Raw genomic sequence first — 27,145 nt, 5'->3', positions numbered from 1 at the left:
CAATTCCCAGTGAAATCATTCTTTGAGTGCTTAGAAAAGGAAATTCATACGGATGTATAACTGTGTTAGACGTCTTCATTTATATTCCAATTGAACGTTTGTAACAATAAATATAACAACAAATGTGTGATAATTAGCAGGTCTTTGACCTCTGCACTTAATGTGGTGATCAAAATGTGTTTGCAATTCCCAGTGAAATCATTCTTTGAGTGCCTAAAAAGAAATTCATACGGATGTATAACTGTGTTAGATGTCTTCATTTATATTCCGACTGAACGTTTGTAACAATAAATATAACAACAAATGTGTATTAATTAGCAAGTCTTTGACCTCTGCACTTAATGTGGTTATCAAAATGTGTTTGCAATTCCCAGTGAAATCATTCTTTGAGTGCTTAAAAAAGAAATTCATACGGATGTATAACTGTGTTAGATGTCTTCATCTATATTCCATTGAACGTTTGTAACAATAAATATAACAACAAATGTGTGATAATTAGCTTGTCTTTGACCTCTGCATTTAATGTGGTGATCAAAATATATTTGCAATTCCCAGTGAAATCATTCTTTGAGTGCTTAATAAAGAAATTTGTCTTATATTTACCTGTCATATTTTCTTAGTTTTACCTGTCATATTTTCTTAGTTTAACATGTCATATTTTCTTTGTTATGCCTTTCATATTTTCTTAGTTTTACTTGTCCATTTTTCTTAGTTTTTCCTGTCATTTTTTTCTTAGTTTTACCTGTCATATTTTTTTAGTTTTACCTGTCATAAGTTCTAGTTTTACCTGTCATATTTTCATAGTATTACCTGTCTTTTTTTCTTAGTTTTACATGTCATATTATCTTAGTTAAGCCTGTCATATGTTCTTAGTTATACCTGTCATAGTATCTTGTGTAACACGTTTATCATTTGTAATGACTGTGGTATATTTCACTAGTACACCATTAACATATGTTGGAAGAAATTATAGTTCTAGTTTAATATTATACACTGTTGCTTGAACTTCATTTATATTAACATTATTACTTTGTTACCTATTCTGATTTCCGATTCCTTATCTATTTATTTCTTGGTACATTATAGTTTGGAGAATTAGATTCTTGTCTTTGATGTTGATAATAAATTTCTCTTTGGTGATCTAGATTCCAATAATATTGCTTTTAACAGGATGCATTTCTTTCTTTGTTCTTCTATTAATGAGTTAATAACACTCAAAGTCTTGCCACTTAGTTTACAGATGAATATATTAGAACAAGTATCTTCATTGTAATTGCAAGTTTTACAGATAGTCTGAAAATAACTATTTATTTCATCAGTTTCATAAGGTCCCTCATTTTTTGCCTATAAATATTCTCTTTATGTTCACGCTTGGTAGTTTTTTTGTCTCCCTTGTTTTGAATTGCAGCTTTTATTTTTCAGTTGTTTTTTTTTTTTTAATTTCTGATTCTTTGTCTGGTTTTGCATCCTTTTAATTTCTTTCAGCATCTAGTTGCATTTCTCTCTTCTCTTTGTGCTTTGTAAATATTCTCTATATGTTCACACTTGGTAGTTTCTGTTTTGTCTCCCTTGTTTTGAATTGCAGCTTTTATTTTTCAGTTTTTTTTTTTTTTATTTCTGATTCTTTGTCTGGTTTTGCTTCCTTTTAATTTATTTCAGCATCTAGTTGCATTTCTCTCTTCTCTTTGTGCTCTCGCCAACTCTTTCAATATCAACTTGATTTTCTTTCCTTTCCATTTATGTCAAAACATCTTTCTTTTCTTCATCTTTAAGACCAAACGATTCAGCAACTTTCTTTAGTTCAGTATATCCATCCATGTATCTATTAATACTTATCAAAAGTACAATGGCATTCTGTACTTTTTTTATAGATAATAATGATATCTAATATCTTTTATAGTTTACAATCACTTACAATATTATCAAGCCAATACTATTGTGATTAACATAACACACTAAATTGTCAACAATCTAATAATCAATGTCATAATCAATTATTATGTTTTTACAATATATTATTTGGTCATATAGAAAGAGAAAACAAAATTAATAAAATATTATAATGTAAAAAAAAAATGTAACAAAGTTTATACCAAAATGTTACAATTATATAAATGATGATATGATGATGACTCAGTGCACTGAAAACTTTGATTAAATTGAGGAGGATTCGAGCAACACATTGACCTCACTCTCTTACCCTAAAGCACATCCTGTTCCAAAAGCAAGATTTGGTCAATATATAAAAACAAACAAGTACAGCAGGAAAAAAAGACAGAAAATTTTCAAGAAATACTACATATACTTACAAATATAAATAAAAATGACTTAAAGACCCCAAGAAATTGTGCACAATATTAATACAATGTAAACATTAAAATAAACAATAGTCTAAACACAAAAATCTACTAGTGTTAAATCTGCGACCTCTAAAACCTTATGTTCTGATCATATATATATATTTTTTTTACACATTGAAAAAAGACAAAATTTAACAAGGACACAATATCAGTGATACCAAATTTTGACAAGAACAATACTGTCAACAGCTTTCTAAATATAGAACATAAAAATTAAAAATGAAAATCAAAATTATCAGTAATATATTTCAATACTGATTATCTTCCTGTAATGTCATTGAATACTAGCACTGATATAGCTCATCACTTTGAAGAGTGCTTCTTAATCTTTTCACTGTCCAACTTCAATAGAATGTATATATAAATATATATACTTTTACTGCACAAAATTACTGACTATTACTTGAGATGTATAATATACATCAGCATAAAATTACTGCCTGTGTCCAAATTTACAATTACTGTCCAACTTCAATACAATTTTATATACTTGTACTGCACAAAATTACTATTATTTGATGAGATATATAATATACACAAATGTAATGTCTGCCTGTGTCAAAATTTACAATTACAAATCAACTTCAATGCAATATATATACTTGTACTGCACAAAATTACTGACTATTACTTGATGAGATATATAATATACATTGGCATAAAAATATTGTCTGCCTGTGTCAAAATTTACACTGTCCAACTTCAATATACTATTTACTAATTAATTGTTGGTGCACCTGAAGTGTCTGGTCGATTTTTGGGGCACCTTTTTCATCCTTCAACTGTCTACGAGTGTTTACATACTATTTACTAATGAGATATAAAATATACACAAATTTACTGTCTGCCTGTGTCAAAATTTACAATTACAAATCAACTTCAATGCAATATATATACTTGTACTGCACAAAATTACTGACTATTACTTGATGAGATATATAATATACATTGGCATAAAAATATTGTCTGCCTGTGTCAAAATTTACACTGTCCAACTTCAATATACTATTTACTAATTAATTGTTGGTGCACCTGAAGTGTCTGGTCAATTTTTGGGGCACCTTTTTCATCCTTCAACTGTCTACGAGTGTTTACATACTATTTACTAATGAGATATATAATATACACAAATTTACTGTCTGCCTGTGTCAAAATTTACAATTACAGTTCAACTTCAATTCAATATATATACTTGTACTGCACAAAATTACTGACTATTACTTGATGTGATATATAATATACATTGGCATAAAAATATTGTCTGCCTGTGTCAAAATTTACACTGTCCAACTTCAATATACTATTTACTAATTAATTGTTGGTGCACCTGAAGTGTCTGGTTGATTTTTGGGGCACCTTTTTCATCCTTCAACTGACTACGAGTGTTTACATACTATTTACTAATGAGATATATAATATACACAAATTTACTGTCTGCCTGTGTCAAAATTTACAATTACAGTTCAACTTCAATTCAATATATATACTTGTACTGCACAAAATTACTGACTATTACTTGATGTCATATATAATATACATTGGCATAAAAATATTGTCTGCCTGTGTCAAAATTTACACTGTCCAACTTCAATATACTATTTACTAATTAATTGTTGGTGCACCTGAAGTGTCTGGTCGATTTTTGGGGCACCTTTTTCATCCTTCAACTGTCTACGAGTGTTTACATACTATTTACTAATGAGATATATAATATACACAAATTTATTGTCTGCCTGTGTCAAAATTTACAATTACAAATCAACTTCAATGCAATATATATACTTGTACCTCACAAAATTACTGACTATTACTTGATGAGATATATAATATACATTGGCATAAAAATATTGTCTGCCTGTGTCAAAATTTACACTGTCCAACTTCAATATACTATTTACTAATTAATTGTTGGTGCACCTGAAGTGTCTGGTCGATTTTTGGGGCACCTCATTCATCCTTCAACTGTCTACGAGTGTTTACATACTATTTACTAATGAGATATATAATATACACAAATTTACTGTCTATGGTGTCAAAATTTACAATTACTGTTCAACTTCAATGCAATATATATACTTGTACTGCACAAAATTACTGACTATTACTTGATGAGATATATAATATACATTGGCATAAAAATATTGTCTGCCTGTGTCAAAATTTACACTGTCCAACTTCAATATACTATTTACTAATTAATTGTTGGTGCACCTGAAGTGTCTGGTCGATTTTTGGGGCACCTTTTTCATCCTTTAACTGTCTACGAGTGTTTGATTTGTGATAGGGCAAAGCAATTGTGAATATATAATATTAAAAATAGATTTTTATTAATTTATGTAAATGTTTACTATTTTCACCATCTGAGCTGTGAATGAATCTTGTTTTTAATGACCCAACTGTATAAAACTTAGCTCTTGAGCTATGAAGGGGGAATAACCCTTGAGAGATTATGGGCATGACATAGCCTTCATTGTGCTGATGTGCCAAAAACAAAAAATATCAATACCTTCCAACTGTTGGGCACCTATATGGTCATCAATTGTTGGAATACTTCATCCCTCATACCAACTGCTGGGCACCTCAAGTGTGTCCTGTCAGCTATTTGGGCACCACAAGTGTCCTAACAACTGTTTGGGCACCTCAAATATCCTTTTAACTGTTGAGGCACCTTAGGTATCGGTATCTATTGTTGAAGCACTTCAAATGTCCTATCATTTGTTGGGGCATCTCATTTATCCTAACAACTGTTCGGCACTTCAATAATCTTATTTTTGGGCACTCCAAGTGTTCTATCAATTGTTTGGGCACTCCCAAGTGTCCTATCAATTGTTAGGCACCTCATCGATCATACCAACTGTTGTCCACCTCAAGTTTGTCCAATCAGGTGTTGGGGCACCACAAGTGTTTCAACACTTTTTAGGCACCTCAAATGTCCTTATAACTGATGGGGCACCTCAATATCCTATCAATTGGTAGGGCACCTTAAGTATCCTAACAATTGGTAGAGCATCTCTAGTGTCCTATCAATTTGTAGGGCACCTCTTGTTCTATTGTTTGGTAGGGCACTTCAAGTATTCTATCAGTTGGTAAGGCACCTCTTTTTCCTACCAACTGTTAGATAACCACAAGTCTCCTATTAACTGTTGGGGTACCTAAAGTATCCTATCATGGGGCATCTTATTCATCCTAACAACTCAATGGTCTTATTGTTGGGGCACTCTAAGTTTCCTATCAATTGTTGGGCACCTCATACCAACTGCTGTTCATGTTTGTCCTATCAGTTGTTGGGGCACCACAAGTGTCCTAACAACTGCTTGTCCTTTTAACTTATGTGGCACCTCAAGTGTCCTATTAACTGTTGGGGCACATCAAGTATTCATTCAACTCTCTCTCTATATATATATATTATATTATATTATGTTAGTTTTGATTACCATTATAAATAAATATATATGATTATGGTTATTATATATTATATATAATCTGCAGTGTTTTTACAAATGTGTAGTCCTGCTTATTACTCCCAGAACCACTTTTTTTTTTTTTAGTTTCATTAGCAACATATGAATTTATATATTTGAAATGTTTAATCACACTTCTTTTTACTGAAGTTTAATTTTTTGTTAACAGATATCAAGCTACAAAATAAAATTCCAATTTTTTAGGTTCTCGCCTATATCTGCAATTTATATCTATATATTAAGTTTTGTTACCTTGAACTCTTTCAAGTTTTTGTTACACAACTTTATATTTCAGATTCTTTTTGTTCTTCCTTAGGTTCAAATGTATCAGTTGTTTTTGTTGACAGATATCAAGGTATAGAAATAAGAATCTAATTTAGAGTTTTTTAAAGCTTGATTAGTCATAATATTTGCACTATTATTTCCAATATGTGCCAGAGTGTCTGCTAAATGTAACTAGTATGATTAAAAACATGGTCATTGCAAAGTCTAACATATGGACAAGTAGGATGCTTGGGGCTTGATTCAGTGAAAGAATGTTGGACAAGCAGAAGTGTTATGGAGTGTGTGTGTTTTTATGGTGACTGTGGTAAGAGGTAAGCGATTGAATGTGAATGATGCAAAAGTGGCATTGTCGTCACTGGGTCTTAGTTAGGGGAGACGACTCCAGAATGTAAGACTGAAAGGTTGTGTTATTGTAGTGCGTTAGATTGTAAGAAATTTTATTACTTAAGTCTACTACATTTATTTCATGTGATCACAAGTATTATAAATGTTATATTTAGTTTTGTTCACAAGGAAGTTGTTCAAGTTCTTATTAGCTAAGATATATTATGCCTTCAACAGTTTAGTTGCCTACCAGCAGTTTGGTGCTACAAGTCAACAACAGTCAGACTAAATTAAATAAAGCCATGTCTATTTCTACATGATTTTGTTGCTACTAACCTGGTGTTACTAACAACTAACTCGAAAAGGGAGAGGGGAATTATCATCTTATTCATGTACTATTTACATTAGATTTTTACCAAATTATTAAATTTTTACTACCCTTACTATTTTAACTGTGAATAGACCTTGATTTTAATGATTTAGCTGTATAGAATTTAGCCCCTGTTATGTAGAGAGAGAGAGTAGTCTTTAAGGGACTGCAGGCACGACATGGCCTAAATTGTGCAGATGTGCATAAAATCAAAGAAATAAAACATTAACAAAATGTGTATTATAATTGTCACTTTTCCTCTACTTAGAATTTTTTTCTCTCCTAGATTTTCATAATTTTTTGTTGAAGTCATTTCAGTTCTCAATTATTTTGTGCACCAAGTTACAAGAAAAAATTTAAGCAAGAGAGGTCACTACACTAAGACTTTGTCTTCTCATAAGAAAGGATGGCTGCCTGGTCATGTGATATGTGCACTGGACTGTGTATGGTCATCTTGATGCTCATATCTTGCCTGATGACATTTATTCTGCGAACATTTGGTCAAGGAAGTAGATTCTCTTCAGCTCTCAAGAAACATTCAAAACATGTCAAACATTCGACAAGAATATCAAGTGCAATGTACATGTAAGTAATGTTGAAACATCTGATCTCATTTATGCATTCTTGAGGACAATCTGCAGCCACTAAACCAGTTACATCAGATCTGGATAAAGTGGTCGCTTCCTCTTCATTAAGGCTAGAACAGAAAGATTTTATAACTCTTTTACTCCATTTTCTGTCAGTGTGTTTCATGGTCATTAGTCACATCACAAAGAGGTTTAGTTTATTAACCAGTGGTTGTGTATGACTGTGTCTTTGTATGTTTTGTGTGTGAATGTTGTTCCTGTTTGTATCTATATTGTCGTTGCTATAGTGGTAATCCTCCGGGTAATCATAATCAAACTAAATTTTCATTTGTTTGGATCTTATCTGGTGGGAATTTTAAACTTAGTAATTTGCTCTTAGCTTACTTTTTGATTTTTAAGTACATTCTAAAAGAAATACAATAGATAAGGATAGAAAAAGAAAAGCAAACAATAAAGAGATTTGCTGAAACAATATAAAGTGAAATAAAAATATATATATAAAAAAAAAGAATAAACCTGGAGATTTTGAAGGAAAGACTGCTGTTGCCAACTCAACAAAACCAATGAGTTTGTACTGCAAGCAAAAGAACTTAGTTGTGATTTCATTTTGCTAGAAATGCACAAACTTAATAGCATAATTTTCACTCTAAATATTAAAGCTTTCTGTATTCTGTACACCAGATACACTACATAGCTAGTTATTTATTGTTTTCTGGCATAATTGAAAATCTCCAATAAGTTCCTTAGACTTAAATGACTTAATTAACCTTAAAATTTTTAAAACTTTATTTGTTTGTTATTCTTTGCTGCTGTATTAGATGTCTTGGGTGTATTTTTTTTTTCCTTAAAAGTTTATTCATAAAATACTAAGTTAAAACATAAAGTGAAACCTGCATCATCATAATAGTTTTGTTTAACATGAAAAGAAAAGCAACAAAAGAATTTTTTTTTTCCTTTTCAAGGCAAAAGTTTTTCTTATTAATTTTTAAATTCTTATTTAGACCAACATGATGAAAAGGTAGACAACATGAAGATGTAGACCAACATGAAGAGGTAGACCAGCATGATGAAGATGTAGACCAACATGATGAAGATGTAGACCAACATGATGAAGATGTAGACCAACATGAAGAGGTAGACCAGCATGATGAAGATGTAGACCAACATGATGAAGATGTAGACCAACATGAAGATGAAATGTAAACCAAAAAATGGGTCAAGAGATGTATGGAATACAATGGTAAGCAATGCTGTGTATATCTCTTTATATTTTCTTTATACTAAACCCCTGAGTAAAGCTTTGCCAAGTTTTGTGTTTCACTGACTATAAAAATGTTTTTATCAAATTTTGTTCTCTTGTATTGACAGTGAACATCTTGAGAAGTAAAACAATTCCTAGAGGCAAAGACACAGACACACCGGATCTATTAGAGATTTTCCTTTTCTACCATCATTTAGAGACTTCCTTGTGCTCTAAGGGAATATGTCATTATCTTTTGATTGCTAATTGGCATTGATGTTTTTACATTCCTACTGCGTCTGAAAGAAATTAACATTTCCCTAATGCTACTTCAAAACCAGAACTTCTCAAGACAATTTTAGTGACCAAGCTGCAATATGGGACTCAGTAGGAAACAATGAAGAATGCTCCTAACCTCAGGTTGAGTAACCATGCTCACCTACTAGAGTGGCGACAAATACTTCTACACCCACAGTTATACATCCTGAACCCTGTAACCCAACCTCACAACATGGTTACATTACCGGAAGTGGTCGCAAGGTCAGAAAACCTAACAGATACAATGGATAGAACAATGAACAGGTACAAGTACTCAAGTGATGTACTTTGTGAGAACTATTTAGGTGGAATCACCATAATTGACTTGTATAAATCTTGTTCTATATTTAGGTATATCTTGACAATCAGTCCAGTCATTTGTTCATTTTTTTTTTAAATATTCCTTTTTTTCCCCTCAATCTTCTTGTTGTTTCAGTTACATGTTTTTGTATTTTGAAGGAGGAAGGTGCTTTGGTATATTATCCTTATTATTTATTATTGTACCAGTATTAAGCAAACTTGTATATCTTTAATTATTCATGAATTCTAAAGCAGAACGTCACTTCCACCGAAAAATGTTGTAACAACTATACGTGTCTTCAGTTAACATTCAATACTCTGTACAGTCACAATGCCAAAGCCTTGCTAGATTATGCTTTTAATTCAATTTGTTATCTCCCCTGCTTTAGTGTGCTATCATATAATTTTTTGTGTCACATCCCTGCACAATTTGTTCTATGCTTTTTTACAGTATAAATAGCGACTTGACATTATTTAGCTCTATTATAATATTGTTATATTATTATATTTAAAATAAAACTGTTAACATATTCTATGCTGTTATAATATAAATGTTTTGCTGTTACCATGAATACAGTTTTGAGTTTTTGTCTGATATCTTAGAGGAGAAATTTTTCATAAATAATAATAATAAGGCTTATCTTCAAGTCCGAAGATTAGTGAGAAGTATGCAGTATTCCCCAGCTAGGACCTACATATTTTGCTATAAATAAAGAGTATAATAATATTTACTACTTGGTATTGTCAGTCTTCACTAAAGCAATGAGTTTATCCCCTTAGTGTGTTTAAAATTTTCAAATACTAATTCACTTTGTATTATCTATTGGTGATCATGGGGTATCCACTTTGTCATCTCCATAGTCTCTGGTGTTAACACTCAGTGTCCTGTTGGAGGTTACGGCTAAGATGTTATCTCTCTTTCTGATGGAACACATGTAAAACCAACAAAACAAACATTAGACCTAGACTTTATTAACAGGTAAATTTTTATAATTGTGAACTGGCGCTCCCAAAACTACTTTTATGTATTTTAAATTTTACTTCTGTAGGCTAGTGCTAAGCTGTATACTTGTATTTCTGCCTATTATATGGGTTAGGGTGGAGTACTTAAAATAGAGCCTATGCTGTTTCCTGTACTGTTGACCAGTGGTCTCTGTGTCAGTTTTAATTATTCTGTACCTGGGACTGCCTGTAAGTTTCAGAATTTTTATTTTATTTTTTAAAATTTTACTATGTGTAAATCTGTTTTATATTTGAACAACTGTCAAAATAACTCGCAGTTTTTTTTCTCTAAAGTTTGTTTTAAAAATATGGCCAAGCCCTGCCCAGTGCTGTCATGATGGCCACTTCTAGTGTTTATGTACTAGATTGTAACTGCTGCCTTAGTCATTGAAATTAAAGTCTCATTTTTGAATTTCTTCTTTATGTTTCTAGATTTCTTTTAGTTCGCTAGTTTAGTTTAGTTTAGTTGTCTGGTTGCTTAGATGACTCAAACCCCTTGGTCACAGAGGTGCACAGATACAACCCACCCAATAGTATTACAATCTGGCAACTGTAACTTCTTGTTATCCCAGGCTAGACATGACCTTAGGCCCCGCCAGGCTAACATATTCTCTCATTCCAGACAGCATTGTCCCTAACAATACATAATTACCTTGCTTTAGTTGTAGAATGAAAGATGAGCAAACAGTTAAAAGTTTCTATAGAATTCACTTGGAGGTGTGGTGGCTAAGCGGTAAAGTGCTTGGCTGCCAAACATAGGTCTAGGGTTTGAAGACCATTTTTTTTATAATAGTCCTAATATAAAGAAAAACAATTAGGCACCTTTCAGTCCACCCAGCTCAAATGGGTTCCTGACATTTAATGGAGAAAAGTAAAGGCGGTTGGTCATTGTGGTGGCCACCTGATACCCTCATTGACCATAAGACCCAGAAACAGATGATTTTTTGTATCATCTGTCTTACAGATGGCAAAGTCTGAAAAAGGAAATTTATTTTAACTTGAATATTTTAACATTTTGCCCTACATCAAAAAGCTTCTATTTTTTGTCTATCATTCACTTTGTCTTTGGAATGGTTTATTTTTGATAATGATTGAATATTGAAGTCAATTAGATTAGTTGACTATGACTTTGTAGAGGGTAATCACTGACTAATGTTAATAGCATTTCCTGTCATATCTTTTTTGGTAATTTCATTGCTGATTAATTTCTTCTTGTTCATTGAAGTAATTACTGTACATTTCAAGGTGTATTGAGACCAGCACAATGACCTATTTTCCCTTTACCATTAACTTTCAAATACATTAATAGTTATCTCTTAATATGAATTCAGTAATTTAGCACAGACCAGTTACAATTTAAAAAAAAAATGAATGTCACTTTGATTGTAAGGTATACATATACATCAAAATGAGTTAATCAAATCAATGTATACAATATCACAATAAAACTGAAAGTGCTGCACAAATAAATATTTAGTTAAAAACTAAGGTACATTGGTAGTCCTGATATTACTTTTAGTAGTAGAAATAACTTAATTCATTTAGATCAGGGGTGGGCAAATTACAGACCACGGGCCACATGCTGCCTGCCAAAGTGTTTTTTGCGGCCCGCGGAAACCTACAGAATTCAGGTGAGCCCACAGATTAAACATATAAAAATGCAAATATATTAAAAATAAATAATTTTAAATATCATATCAATTATGATACTTAAATGGCCTAAATTGTGCTGATGTGCCTAAAATCAAATCAATCAATTATGATGAAGCAGCTAAATAAACATTCTCTAAAGTTTTAAGCAAATGAAAATTATGCTTATTGGTAATATTTCGAAACAAGACACACACTCAGACCAGTATTTATGTAGAACTGTGTTGAAAGTGTTGGGTTGGCTTGGAACAAGATGTCAAGTGTAACAACTGATGGAGCCCATGCTTTGACTGAGAAAAATAGTGAATATCAGACATATTATTGACCTAATCATCTCAGTGATCAAACTTATCAGAGCCACAGACAGTTTCAAGAAGTACCACATGGGCAAGGTATTGAAAAGAATATGGGGTCTCAAGGAAAATTTTTTTTTTCCTTAATGACACTGACAGTGGCTTTCTTACTAATGTTTCTAATGAAGAGTTGCAATGGGCTACTTGCACATCATGAAATTTATGAGCATCTTTTCAAGCTTTTCCATTTCTCCAGTCAAGCAAGTGAAAACAGGTTTTATCATTTTGTAAATGTTAAACATACTATACCACTGACTCAAGTCCGTTTCAGCAGACATGAAGTTTATTTTACCATAATAATAATAATAGTACACTGCACTCCTTGTTAGTGCTACAAGTCAAGAAATAATAACAATCCTATCCACATAACAGCGGTATCAAAAGTATGCAATATATGTTAGTTACAAATCACGTCCGCATCTCAGCGGGTAACAATAAGAACAATTGCTACTAGTGACACTGGAGCTCCAACTATAGATATCCATTGCAATACGAATAATACTTTAATATTCAATAAGCACATGATGAAATCAACTCTCAAATATAATTAATCAACAATCATTAGTCCATCGACTTTCATGCTATATACATATATATATAGACCAGTCAAGGAAGCAACGTCCAACCTTCCTGGACCGGGAGCAAAACCTTACTGACTTGACTTGACTGAACTCAAAGTCAACTTTATTCATTCTACTTCCTGTTTTCTACATCAGGAATTCCACGTGTCTTTTAAACTCTTAACATGACATGAACTTTAGATCATGCAATGTCAACTAAGACTGTGACACATTTTCCTTTGCTGAAAGGCGAAACTATTTCTAGTAAAAAGAAAAGAACAAGACTTATGGAATTTGAAAACAAATGTTAAGACGTCAAGAACTTAAACCATTTTTGAATATCCTCACTTCACCATTTAGTACAGAAGCTGATTCAGCTCCTGAGGAAATACTTCCTAGCAAATTATGACCCAAAAGAGAAGCAGTTTGAAGGGTGCATAAGCTGTATTTCCACACTTAAAAAGACTTGATGCTAAACTTTGACATTTTTGGATGCACAAGAATATTTTCTTTTGTTTGAACATATGCAACCAGAAGAACAAGTGGATGCTGACTGGCTGTAATTTAACAGCAGTCACAAAGATAAGAACTAGTAAAGCTAGTTCCAGAGTTCCGGAACATTATGCACAATTAAATACTTCACATTAAGTATAACTGGATTGTTGTGAAGAATGAATGTGATGTAAAAAGACAGTAACAAATTTTTTAAAAATATTAGTTAAATTAGTTTCAAAAATTGCTAAATCTTGTTATAATTCCTCAATTTGAATGTCTAATACAGTATACAAGTAAATTAATAGACAGCTAGCATATTTTTCTAAGTTGTAAATACAAATTATATATATGTGGCCCCCTATTCCTAAAAAAAAAAATTTAATGCGGCCCTCAACAGAAAAAGGTTGCCATCCCTAATTTAGATGGTTGATTTTAAAAGGGAGAAATTAAATTAGAAGTTATACTACTTAGACATATGTTATTCTTAAAATAAAAAAAAATTTATTTAACACATTAGCATATTCTGTTCCAAAAATATAAACTTGATCAGAATATTTATTGCTAGAGTTGTATACTCTAAACATTACTACAACAGATATATTGACATGCTGATCTATTGGTTCCCATGGGATAAAACACTGTCAGGCAGTCATCCAATGAACAATGTAGTTAACACCCAGGACTATACATAAATACTTCATGTCAACTTAATAACATTGTCACTACCAACGAGGTTCAATGTACAATGAATTTACACTGAATTCTATAAATGATTATAAAAACTAAAATGCAAGTAAATAAATGCTTTCACTATGATATACATATTCTACATATATACAAACAAAACAAACTTGATATGAATAAACCAAAATTTTTATCACTTTAAAAAAAATTGTTCAGTGCAGAGAGTACATTAAATATGAGATGTTTTTAATATATAGCTATAAAAACCTTAATTATGTAATACAATAAATATGCCATTGTACAATATTTCATTTACAAAACATAGTTGAAAAAAGTCTAGTAATATAGCAGTGTTCAGTGGCAACATTTTCATAAAGAACTCTTAAAAGAAAACTACAGTTGATAATCTTATCTTATATAATACAGATGTTACTTCAAAATAGAAGATAATGCATATATTAAAAAGTAAATTAAGTTATTAGTAACAAGTAAAATACAAGCCAGTGGTTTCAAATACAAATATATCCAGTTATCATTTATTAATAGGTCTAATCACCTGTACAGGTACCATTTATTCAAAAAACATTCCACATAAAGATGATGTAATCTCAAAAATGAAATGTTTTCTTTTTAAATTTCTTTAGCATTTAAATTTTTTAATGGAATCCTGTGGTTAATTAACTGTACTTATACCTATTTAAATTTCAATGACAAATATTCTAAAATCCAAAGTAAATGAATAATAGGTACCTGGTAAATTTAAATTAATAAACATAGCAAGTTGTCTTAAAAAACAAACACCCAAATTGACCTTTGATCCCTCTTTCATGAACACTCTCAGCATCAAGAAAACTAAACCATTCATGAACAGTATTGCTTGAGCATAAAAGTGTGTTATTTGGCGACTACAAAAAGTTGTATACAATTAATCTCAATCTTTTATCACTAAACGGATAGAAATCTTTCTGCTAGACAAGTAAGCAATGGATTTCAGATATCCCTCACAGCTTCTGTGGTTGAATGATTCTCAGAATAAAAGCTGCTTAGAATAATATCAGTTGAGCTTGACCATCACTAAACAGAATTGACAGGTAAGGGGACACACAATTCGTTCACTGAAATTTATAATGCAGAAATTTTCAATGGTAATTATGAAATTTTTAGAAAAGATAGGGCTTAAAATCATGGAGGAGTTCTTTTAGCAATAAAAAACACTCTTATAGCAGAAGAAATTACCTTACCTAACTTAAAAATATAGAATCTACATTTTGTAAAATTAATACCACCTCAACATCCCTAATAATAGGCAGCATTTACAGACCATCAAATTCTAGTTTAGAATACATGCAGGAACTATGTAATCAGATTACTACACTTAAAGAGACAGATAAAAATGCAGTTTTTTGGATTATGGGTGATTTCAACATACCTGATATAAATTGGAAAACACTAACCATAGATAAACACCAAAACCCTAAGGACATAAATGAGCTTTTCATAGAAACTTTACACAACCTAAGTTTATATCAAATCATTAAAAAGCCAACTAGATTAAACAACACATTAGATCTCTTCTTAACCAACAGACCTGGATTAGTAGTTTATTATGATATTATCCCTGGTCTATCAGACCATGAGATCATAAAAATACACAGTCAGATAAAAGCAGTAGCCAATACAAAACCCCAAAGAAAAATTTTACTCTGGAATAAATGTAACCTAACACAACTACACCAAGCTGCATTAAACTTTCAACAAACATTCTTATTAGAAAAAGACATTAACCAACCAGTCGATGACCTCTGGAATTTCATTAAAAACCATCTTAAAGGCATTATAGAAAATCATATACCAACTAAATACACATCAAACAAAATAAATAAATGCTGGTTTAATAATAGACTAAAGAAGCTTTGTAAACAGAAGGAAAACCTATATAGAAAATTTAAAGAAACCAAGGCAGAAAGAGTTTACAAAAAGTATATAAAAATTAAACACCTAACCCAAAAAGTAAGCAGACAGCTGCAGAGTGAATACATAAACAATGTAATATCTAAAGATAACAACAAAAACCTATGGTCATACATTAAGTCTAAGAAAATGGAAACAACAGGCATAGCACCTTAAAAGATGAACATAACATAATACATAATGATAATGAAACTAAAGCAAACATCCTAAACAAATACTTTGCATCAGCATTCTCAGCCCCAGGAGACAAAGACATATTACTTAATTTGAACCAAGTAGACAACATAGAAGATTTAGTAGTACAAGAAAATGGAATTCAAAAACTATTAGCCAACACCAAACCAAATAAAGCGTCTGGACCTGAAGGTATTCCAGCTAGATTACTCAAAGAACTAAGCAATGAACTAGCCCCAGTGTTCAAAATACTCTTTCAGGCATCGCTTAACCAGGGCAGAGTACCAAAGGACTAGAAAGAAGCTAATGTCACCCCCCTATTTAAAAAAGGAGAAAAATCTGACCCAGGAAACTACAGACCAGTATCACTTACCAGCATCACATGTAAAATCCTAGAACACATAATAATTAGCAACATCATAAACCACTTAGACAAACATAATGTCCTCACCCCATACCAACATGGCTTTAGGAAATATAGATCATGTGAAACACAACTAATAGGACTAATTGATGATTTTTCAAAAGGTTTAGATAATAGTGAACAAATAGATGCTATCTTACTAGATTTTTCCAAGGCTTTTGACAAAGTTCACCACTATAGTTTGCTTAAACAATTAAAATATTTCGGCATTAATGGTCCACTGCATCAGTGGATTAAAGATTTTCTGATAGGGAGAGAACAAACTGTAATAATAAATGGCTCTAAATCAACACCGATAACAGTAAACTCAGGTGTACCTCAAGGAACAGTCTTGGGTCCACCACTATTTTTAATTTACATAAATGATTTACCAAATTGCATTACTTCAGGAACAAAAGTCAGATTATTTGCAGACGATTGCATAATATATAGAACAATAAAAACACAAGACACAGATATTTTACAAAGAGAATTAGATGAATTACAGAAAAGGGAATCAAATTGGAGCATGTCTTTCCACCCAGAACAATTGCTAGAACTTAGCCAAATAACCTCAACGAAAGGAGTATAAAATAACAAAATAGAATGTTTAATAACCAAATAGGAAACTAGATCTAGAATTACACTAATCACATCACAAGCGTCGTTTTCATCTCTAATCATCGGCCATCTTGACTTCCTCTCTTATTTCCTGTCTCACACCTAATGACAACGTGCATTGTAGAGTCATAACACCAATTGTTGCAACTCTCGGCTAGGCACTCAACGAATAGGCATGCAACTCAACACAGTGTAACAGGAAATAAAGACAGGTGTTTATTCACTAGGACAAACACATAGCATCCTTCAGCTTCCTCAGAGTCTTTCTACTAATTTACCAGTCCTTTAGACAGCAACCCGAATGTGGACCAACGACAGCCTTCCCCGCTTCGTTCCAGGTCCCTTCTACAACCTTCAGGCAGCACCAAAAGCTTGCTTCTTAGTTTCCAAACATTCAGACTCTTCACAATCCCTGATGCCCTGTTCTTCTCTCCATTCTAGTCTCTTCCTGTTTACGTTCACTAGTGCGCTAGTGCGCACCTCAAGCACTGGTGCAAGGCAGGGTTACAACACTACCCCCATGTTTACACAACATTTGAATAGTAACACAACGATTATATAGGAAACTAAAAGCAGTGATAAATCTAGGAATAAAAAACACTGATAACAGTGAAAATAATTTCACAACAGTTTTACAAGTTTTAATTAATCTTTTAGACGTTTAAAACAATGTTTAATAATTATAAATCTGTCTACTAAAGCAAAAAAAATTTCTTTAATTTTCAAATTAAATTATTGTGACCAAAAAAGCTATCACCCTAACTTCAATACTGCTTACCAAGACAGATTGCAACTTATAGTTCGTCCATCATGGTTCGATGATGACCACTTTGTCATCCAGGGGGCTGAGGGCTTTGCACTGGGGTTTTATGCCTCCTCATGTGGCTGGTGAGACCTATGTGAGCCCGGAATGTTCGGCCGCACACTGGGCAGGTTATTCCAGCTGGAGCTAGTGTCGTGGGCCTTGCTTTTCTTTTCTGGCGTTTTTCTTCTGCCAGCATTGTTCTTTTTTCCCCAGCAACCTGTGCGCCAGTTTTCACAGTGCGACGCCATGATGCTCTGTCATGTGCCTCTGTCTCCCACGTGCCTAGGTCTATGCTGAACGCCTTCAGAGAAGCATTGAGGGTGTCCCTGAAGCGCTTTCTTTGACCACCTTGCGAGCGCTTTCCTTCGCTTAGTTGGCCATACAGGAGTCGTTTAGGGATGCGGTGGTCTTCCATTCTGTAGACGTGACCTGCCCATCGCAGCTGGGACTGCATCAGGATTGTGTGGATGCTTTGCAGACACACTCTGGTATTTTGTCTTGCCAATTGACATTTAGTATTTTTCTCAGACATGTCATGTGGAAGTGGTTTAGTTTCTTTGCATGTTTACTGTACACTGTCCATGTTTCTGAGGCATATAGCAATGTAGGGAGGATGACGGCTCTATAGACCCCTAGCTTGGTGTTTGTGGAGATACCACGTCTGTTCCAGACATTTGTAGACAATCTGCCGTAGGATGCACTGGCCTTGGCGATACACAGGTCAATTTCACTATCGATTTTTCCATTTCTGGAGAGTGTGCTGCCAAGATATGTGAATTTGTCCACTGCGTTTATATCCTGTCCATTTATAGTGATGCTTGGATCCAAGTAGGCTTTCCCAGGAGCAGGTAGATATAAGACTTCAGTCTTGTTCGTATTGATGGTAAGGCCAAAGTCTGAGCATGCTCTTGAGAAGTCACTGACGATGCTCTGCAGATCGTTTTCAGAGCAGGCATTTAGGGCACAGTCGTCAGCAAATAGCTGCGTTTGTTTTTGTTTTTGCTTTAAGCTGCCTCGGGTTGAGTAGGCCACCATTAAATCTGTATGATATATTTATCAAGACAGATTGCAACTTAGTTTCTGGATCAATGACAACAACCACTTCATGATTTTCTCATACAATGTAGATCAGAGATTTCTGTGTAAAGAAAGGAGATTCAATTCAGAAGTTGCAAGTCAGAAATACAAAAAGCAACACAAATATGTATTTGCAAATACAGACAAAAATATACACTCAAAGCTGAATTCATTCATAGAAATTTATGGCAGAATACATAGAAATATGAGAAGTAAATAGCTTGATAGACAGAAACATGACCTGTAAATTACTTGATAGGGTTAATGTTATAATTGAAATTTAACAGTAGACTTCAAATAAGAAAAGAATGTTAATGTATGTTAAATTACAGGTTTCACTAGTTTAGCTAATAGCAATTTGAATATTATTTTACACTTGGTAACTACATGCTTCAACTTTACTCTGTGCAAAAGTGCAGTCCTACCTTGATTTCTATCAAGTGATCTTCAGCTTACATGTTTCAGTTCTTTACCAGCCATTAACATAAGACAATCAAAGCCATATTGTAAATCATGTGAACTATCTGAATTGTTCTTCTCTTCTACAGCAAGATGTCTTCACTCAATGCATAATTCCCCTAGAATGAAGAAGATAAGATAATCCATGCATTGTTAACAGAAAGATGTCAATTAACTGTGATGTCATCCTCTGAGCTGAGTCAGCTAGAGCTGCTCCCAATGTTTATTCCTGTCAAGAATGCCTTGCTTTGGCAAGTCTTTCAAAACCTTTTACAACTTACACCTTCAAGTGTCTTTCAATGAACAAATCATGTTGATCCTCTGCCAACATAAAGAAGTATACATAGATATTATCATTTCAAAGTCATGGGCCAAAAGCTCAGTCATTTTTCATTTCGTTTCTATATCAATATTTTGATTTTTTGTCGGCTAAAGGATTTGTGTACCTCATAGGAAAACAATGGGGTCCTGGGTTTGAACCTCCAGCCTCAATGAAGATTGGGATTTTGAATTTTTAGGGTGCCCCTCAGTAACCCAACTCTAATGGGTAACTGATTTTAGGTGGGGAAAATTAAGGTGGTTAGTCATTGTGCTGGACACATGACGACCTGCTCATTAACCACTAGCCATAGAAACATAACCTTGACATCATTAGCTCCATAGATCGCAAGGTCTGAAAGGTAAACTTTACTTTTTTTTAATTAATATCCACTGTGCATACTGCATCCCATTACTTCTTACTTATGTACAATAGATTTCTCTTTTCCCTTCTTTGTGTTTCTTGAATCTAGTATCTTTTTATAGAGCATTCTGATACCTCCACAAAGCTAATGGATTATATTATTTGTCATAATGTCCAAAAATAGAAACTAATTATTTTATAATGAGAATGTGGGTATGTGTGTTGTCTATCCAGTATCCAAAACTACACATTTTTCAAGAAAAAATCAACAAATTAAACATATTGAAAAGGTAATAAAAATTAACAAGGCTTATGTGAAGGTCTTTCTAAATTTTATTAAGATTTGTGGTTAAACAGTAGAGTTCTTTTTATTTATTTAAATAGATCATTGAGTGTAATACTTCAAGACCTATATCTAGTTCCTAATCTTCAGACAGGTGATCATGGATAAAATCTGAACATTTTCATTTCAATGTATGGATTCCATGGTGGAAAGGTGTTCTACAGCTTCTGCAAAGATCATGCAGTATCCACCCTAGACAAACAGTATCCACCTTAAACAAACAGTATCCATTTCTAAATAAAAAAATACATACATATAATTTTCTTTACATATTAAAAGAAAAAGAGAAAGATTACCTGAGGTGACCAGACACAATCAATAAAGCAATATTTTTTTGAGATATCAGTTACTGGTTCAGAAACTGCAGATGGATCAGTCACTGTACAAAACTTGGTCAGTAAAATTTGAAAAGTAGACAACTCCATGGTAAACAATAAAATCGCCACCTGAAAACACAAATAAACAATAAGAGGATGTAGACACACAAATTATTACAATGTATGATTTTAATTCAATGTGAGCCAAAGGAATAGTTATAACCTTATATAGCCTTAAACACATCAAACATTTGAACTAGTGGCCAATAGTGCACCACATTTTAAGGATAAATGTATAAAATATACAGCTATTTTATTTGAATAAATGTGAATATTAAAGTCAATATAAACAAATATGAGACTGTGTGACAAAAGTGTAACTTAAATATTACATACTGTTTGTGTTTTTTTTTCTCTGTGTTCTCATTATAAATTGTAGGGTTCAGATATATATATATTTATCGAAGATGAACTCCATTCTTTTCAGATCAGGCAGCTTTCCATACAATCTTTATTCTAAAGGACTGTTGGGGGGCCAGTATTTTGTATGGGCCTCATGATAAAACAAGGCCATGTGTTTCAACATTCAGAATAAGTGTTGCCTCATTATGTTGTGCCCTGTTCAAAGGTGAAAAATAATTCATTGACTGTGTCCTGATAGAATGTAACATGCATCCTTAATCCTGATGTTTGAGTGACAATTGTTATATTTTTGGTTTATACTACTCTTTTTTTCTTTTTCTATTCTCTTCTGGATATAGTGGAATTTAAGAAAAGAAAAAGTAAAGTACCCCTTTCAGACCTTGTGGTCTATAGGGCAGATGATGTAAAGGGCATCTGTTTCTGTGGCCTATGGTTAACGAGGGTGTCATGTGTCCAACCACCTCTACTTTTTCCTAACTAATGTCAGGTACCCACTAGAGCTGGGTGGATTCAAGAGGTGCCCAAAGATCCCAAAATTAAAAACCCCAGTCTTCAGCAGGATTCAAACCCTGCACCCTGGTTCAGTAGCCAAGTGCTTTACCACTTAGCCACTGCACCTCCCATGGAATTTAAGACTGCTTAGTTATTCTCCCATTTGGGCAGTGTCAGATTTTTCTTCTCCTCTATTTGAAAGTGTGCTGGGATCCATTGGAGAACAGTTTTCTTGCTATTATTGTTGAGATTTATAAGAGCTGTCCTGACCTTTTTGATAGAGGAGGCATCAGATTTTTTTAAACATTAGAAAGAAATGTTTATTCATTAGAAAGTGCATGAGAGATCGCCAGTGGCAATTAAATTTTCTAATCTTTCTCAATTGAGCCATTTATTGAATAAGACAGCTCCTCTGTTACTGGTGGATTCTTAAGATGATTCATCTGTATAATTGACCCACTAGTTATTGGTTTATTAGATTTGTAGAAAAATATTCACCATTTTCTTGAGATCTTTCTGATTGTGATAAGATTTTTTGGTTATGTTTTCAATACTGTCTCTTACAGCAGAAAGAGAGCTTAGGTCCCAGGGAAGAGAGTCATTGCACTGTTTACCTGATTCATAAATTATATTTTATAAGTGGTGTTTCTTTGAGATTCTTGTATGAAATGAGGTCTTTTCAGTTAGTTTTGAGTGCCAGACTTGTGGGTTTAAGTTTTGAGTGGGTAGCTCTCTTAGGTTTTCATTTTAGTAAACTGATTAAGGATTATTATTTCTCTTATTTTGTCCAGAGAAACCAGGGAAAAAATGATCTCTTCCATTGCTTTGAAGGTTGTTGTTTTCATTGTTTGGAGTTAGGTTTTTGTTTTACTTTTTTACTTTGACAATTTTCTGTAGAATTGACTGCTGAATCATATGATGTAGCACTGTGTTCTAGAGTGATGTAGCTGGTACATTTCTTTTTCAAAATGTAATTTGCTTATGGAAGCTCACAGCCTGCTAGGTGGTTGGTGTTAGCCTTCCCTGGTTGTCCAAGAAGTCTACATCTGAGTTGCCAGTTACACTGATGTGATTTGGTATCCACTGCATCTAGTGTGTTGTAGCTGGTACATTTCTATTTCAAAATGTTGTGACTTGGTATCCACTGCATCTAGCATGATGTAGCTGGTACATTTCTATTTCAAAATGTTGTGACTTGGTATCCACTGCATCTAGCATGATGTAGCTGGTACTTTTCTATTTCAAAATGTTGTGACATGGTATCCACTGCATCTAACGTGATGTAGCTGGTACATTTCTATTTCAAAATGTTGTGACATGGTATCCACTGCATCTAACGTGATGTAGCTGGTACATTTCTATTTCAAAATGTTGTGACATGGTATCCATTGCATCTAGCATGATGTAGCTGGTACATTTCTATTTCAAAATGTTGTGATTTGCTCCCAATTAATATTTCCATTTTATATCTTTTTCAATTTTACTTTTTTTTTTAGTCGACTTTAAAGACTGTCATTTTAATCATACTGCCATGTAAGATCTTTAAATTTGTTGAACCATGGATTGGGCAATCATCAATCTATAAAGGTTAGTATGAGTGAAAGCATCAATGAGTTTAAATATAACTATAGCAAACAGATTAAAAAAGTAAAAGTTCTCCTTTCAGACCTTGTGGTCTATAGGGCAGATGATGTTAAGGTCATCTGTATCTGTGGCCTATGATTTACGAGGGTGTCATGTGATGTGGCCAGCACAACGACCAATCACCTTTACTTTTCCCCAACCAATGTCAGGTACCCATTAGAGCTGGGTGGACTCAGAGGCGCCCAAACATCCAGAAATTAGAAATCCCAGTTTTCACCAGGATTCATAGCTGGGACCCCCAGCATGGAAGCCAAGAGCTTTACCACTCAGCCACCACGACTCCATCAAATTGATTAGGCTAAAAGTAGTCCTATAGTTCTTTGAGTGAAAAGAAAACAGTGTTTAATGAATAAAAAATGGAAGAAGAAACTTTTTTTTTCCACTAAAGTAAATCAAAGTAATGTTCCCCTTTCAGGCCTTACAATCTATGGGGCTGAGGATGTAAAGGTCATCTGTTTCTGTGGCCCATGGTTAATGAGGTTGTCAGCACAACAACCACCCGCCTTTACCTTCCCCATCACATCTGGTACCTTTAGCTTGGTAGACATAGTCATGTGATCATGGCACAGCACACATATTGTTTGTAAAAATCTGGTTTCTATGCACAGTCAACACACGCTTTTAGGCACTTACCATGGATAAGTCGAGCAAAGAAAGATATAGTCAGGAAATTACAGAAATAAATAATATTGATCCTTACACTTTGAAAGCAAGCCATCATAATAAAGAAAATGATTTGCTGCCCTCCTTGTGTTATCCAGATCTCTTCACTTATAATCTTGTTCTACTGAAAGTGCCTACACAATCACAAAGGATGAATTCAAGGTATTCCAAATCAATTTTATTGTTAGACCTAGAATAGATCTAGATCTACTAATCTAGACTAGATTCTAGATCTATATTCTAGCTATTTAAGTTAGCATATCTAGACATATATACAACATTCATATAGATTGTGATAGAGATCTACTCTTTACTCAAGCCTTCAAGGTCTAGTATTCTAGATCTAGATCTATGGCTATATAGATCTATTATATATTATATAAAAATCTGGATGATGTCTCAGATTAGAGTGTGACTAGATCTAGAGTCTAGCCAACATAATACTTAGTAGGTCATTCTAGATCTCATCTAGACTCTATAGAATAGATCTAGATAACATCTAAAATCTACATATCTCTGTTGCTGCATATTTTAAGCATATGAGACTTAATCTTTATCCAATAGATTTAGCTAGATCTAGTCTTCACTTCTAGGTCACTTGATAAGATAAATAAATTTAGCTTTTATATAGCGCTACTTTCATGCTTATAGCATGCTCAGAGCGCTATGGTCCAATCAATCTCATTGGTGGACCGGAGAGGAGGGGTATCTGGAAGGTTTTCATATATATATATATATATATATATATATATATATATATATATATATATATATATATATATATATAAATATATATATATATATATATTACATATTAGTATTATAATTTATTAGATTAGAGATAACTTATAAATATATATATGGACTATGGTTACAGATAATAGTTACTTATTATTAGATACTAGTATTATCTAGATCAGATCTAACTTCTAAACCAAAGAAAACTTTACTATCCAGTTTAGATCTAAGTCTAGGCCTGAAGACTTTTTAAAGTTTATTCTAGGACTAGGCTCATCGGGTCTAGTAACTTGATAAATCTAATGGTCCTAGATCTGATACTAGTTCTGTGTTTCTTTTACAACTTTCAAATGCTCCTTAAAATTTGAAGCTAATTACACCTTAGCCCAAACCTTTTGGTTGTTGCGGCTGAAGCACTTGACTAGTCTCGATTGAATTTTTGGTGTAGACTTGGGTTTTTAATTTCTATATTTTTAGGACGCTTCGAAGTCCAACCAATATCTTGATATGAACAGGTATTTTTTTTTTTCTTTTCATTATACAAGAGCTCTACATTTATTACTAAAATGTTATCGCTATTTTTATTTTTGAAAATGTCTACAGGCTTACAAGAGTTTAGCAGCTTACAACCAGTTCCTAGATGGTTGGGTTCAAGATATTATGGCTTTTAAACCACTAGCAAAGGTAAGTAATAAATATTGTTATATTATACTAAATATCTTGATATTCATTGTATTTGCATGTATATGAGACCAATGTCTTGATATGAACAGGTATTTTTAATTATTTTTTTTTCTTTTCATTAGGTTCTTCACTCTCAGTGGTTAGCAGAAAAGGTACTTCAGCCCTGGATAAGTCGAGATGGTATTATTCTATCAGCCCACTGTTCTTGTACAGTTGGACTTGGAGAGTCCTGCACTCATGTGGCAGCCACTTTATTTATGCTGGAAGCCAACACCAGACTAAAAGAGAGTAAGACAGTTAGTTACAGGCTTGTTATCTTACTGGATAAATCCATCAGAGCTTAAAAAAGTTTTGCCAACTAAGGTTTCTGAGATTGACATCACCTCATTAAGAAACAAAAAGTTAAATTTGATTCTCTTGTGAACAACATCACTTCTAAAAATAAAAATGTAAAGGTTATTAAATCCAAAGAAACTATAAAGCTTAGTATAAATATTTTTAATTCATTTATTGAAAGTAATGAGACAACACCTTGAGTTGTTATTCCAATCAGATATTTTACTATGTTGTGCTTATAGGATGGCTGCCTGGTCGTGCGGTTTGCACGCTGGACTGTTGTTCGGATTTATCGACGGTCGAGGGTTAAACCCTACCCGCTCCCATCCCCCGTCGTCCTGCGGGAGGTTTGGACTAGGAAGTAAACTATCTTCAACTCTGAAGGAACATCCGAAACATGTAAAACATTTTACAAATATTTTTTTACAGGAAGAATAGGTTTGTGCCTGTGCTTTAATGCTGCTAGGTCTTTCAATGAAAATTTCAAAACAGTCATTTATTACTGTCACCTTTCTGCCATAAGTACTAATAATTTCTTTGGGCCTGAGACTCTCCTTATTGGGCCAGAAAATCAAATCGGACATGTTGACATACATAACATCCAAAACAGTATATGAATATCTTAGATGCAGTTGTGGGATGAATTTTGAACATATCAGCTAATACATATGCAAGTTTACCTAGAATATTTGAAATAATGTGTGTTAAAAAAATATTTTTTGTTCATTCATAATTATAGTAGTTAAATTAAATTATATATATATAATTATATAATAATTATAATATAATTATATATATATATGTAAATGTGAGACAGTGCATTTTTTTTATACCTGTATTATATCCAAGCTATCCAATGAGAAATATTTATATAATTTAATATATAGATATATTTATTCAAATCATATAATGCATTCATTTATTTGTGGAAATAAAAGAAATGAATTGAAGTATTGTTTGTATATTAATTATTATTATCTTATCTATTAGTATGAAAATTGTAGATCTATTCATTCAAGAGACCCTTATTGAAACCTGGAGTACCAGGTTCCAATCTCGTTGAAGACTGGTAATTTGAATTTTGGGATACCTCTAAGTCCAACCAGATTTAAATGGTATTTGACATTAGTTGGGGAAAAGTAAGGTGGTTGGTCATTGTGCTGGACAAGACATCCTCGTTAACCTAGTCCACAGAAACAGGTAACCTTTACATCATCTGCCTTTAAAGGTCTTTAAAGTTAACTTGTTTATTAAAAAAAACATTTTATTTCAAGATCAATTTTTGTAACTATGTAACTGTTTGAATAACAATGGACGCCAAGAA

The 27,145-nt window shown here is 32.9% G+C and overlaps 2 long non-coding RNA genes across 11 annotated transcripts in view; one reads left to right on the top strand and one right to left on the bottom strand.

Annotated features, from left to right (window-relative positions):
* The window catches only part of LOC129927655 (uncharacterized), a 46,618-nt gene extending 35,955 nt beyond the window's left edge, over positions 1-10,663 (top strand). For 5 of the 10 annotated variants that reach the window (XR_008779291.1, XR_008779294.1, XR_008779290.1 and 2 more), the window contains 4 exons: positions 6,117-6,176; positions 6,668-7,385; positions 8,389-8,627; positions 8,756-10,663. This is a non-coding gene — a long non-coding RNA (uncharacterized LOC129927655). The remainder of the gene's footprint in view (positions 1-6,116; positions 6,177-6,667; positions 7,386-8,388; positions 8,628-8,755) is intronic. The other 5 variants (XR_008779289.1, XR_008779288.1, XR_008779287.1 and 2 more) reach the window with 5 other exon arrangements.
* A 174-nt stretch (positions 10,664-10,837) lies between these two features.
* Positions 10,838-20,164, bottom strand: LOC129927657 (uncharacterized). The gene is made up of 3 exons (XR_008779297.1): positions 19,466-20,164; positions 17,937-19,101; positions 10,838-15,104 (listed from the first exon to the last, which is right to left on the bottom strand). It is a non-coding gene; the product is annotated as an uncharacterized LOC129927657 (long non-coding RNA).
* Positions 20,165-27,145: the final 6,981 nt, after the last annotated feature.

The sequence above is a fragment of the Biomphalaria glabrata genome, chromosome 8, assembly GCF_947242115.1.
Source record: "Biomphalaria glabrata chromosome 8, xgBioGlab47.1, whole genome shotgun sequence".
Lineage (NCBI taxonomy): Eukaryota > Metazoa > Mollusca > Gastropoda > Planorbidae > Biomphalaria > Biomphalaria glabrata.
Note: the sequence above shows the minus strand (reverse complement) of the source record. Positions and strands in the feature narration are given on the sequence as shown.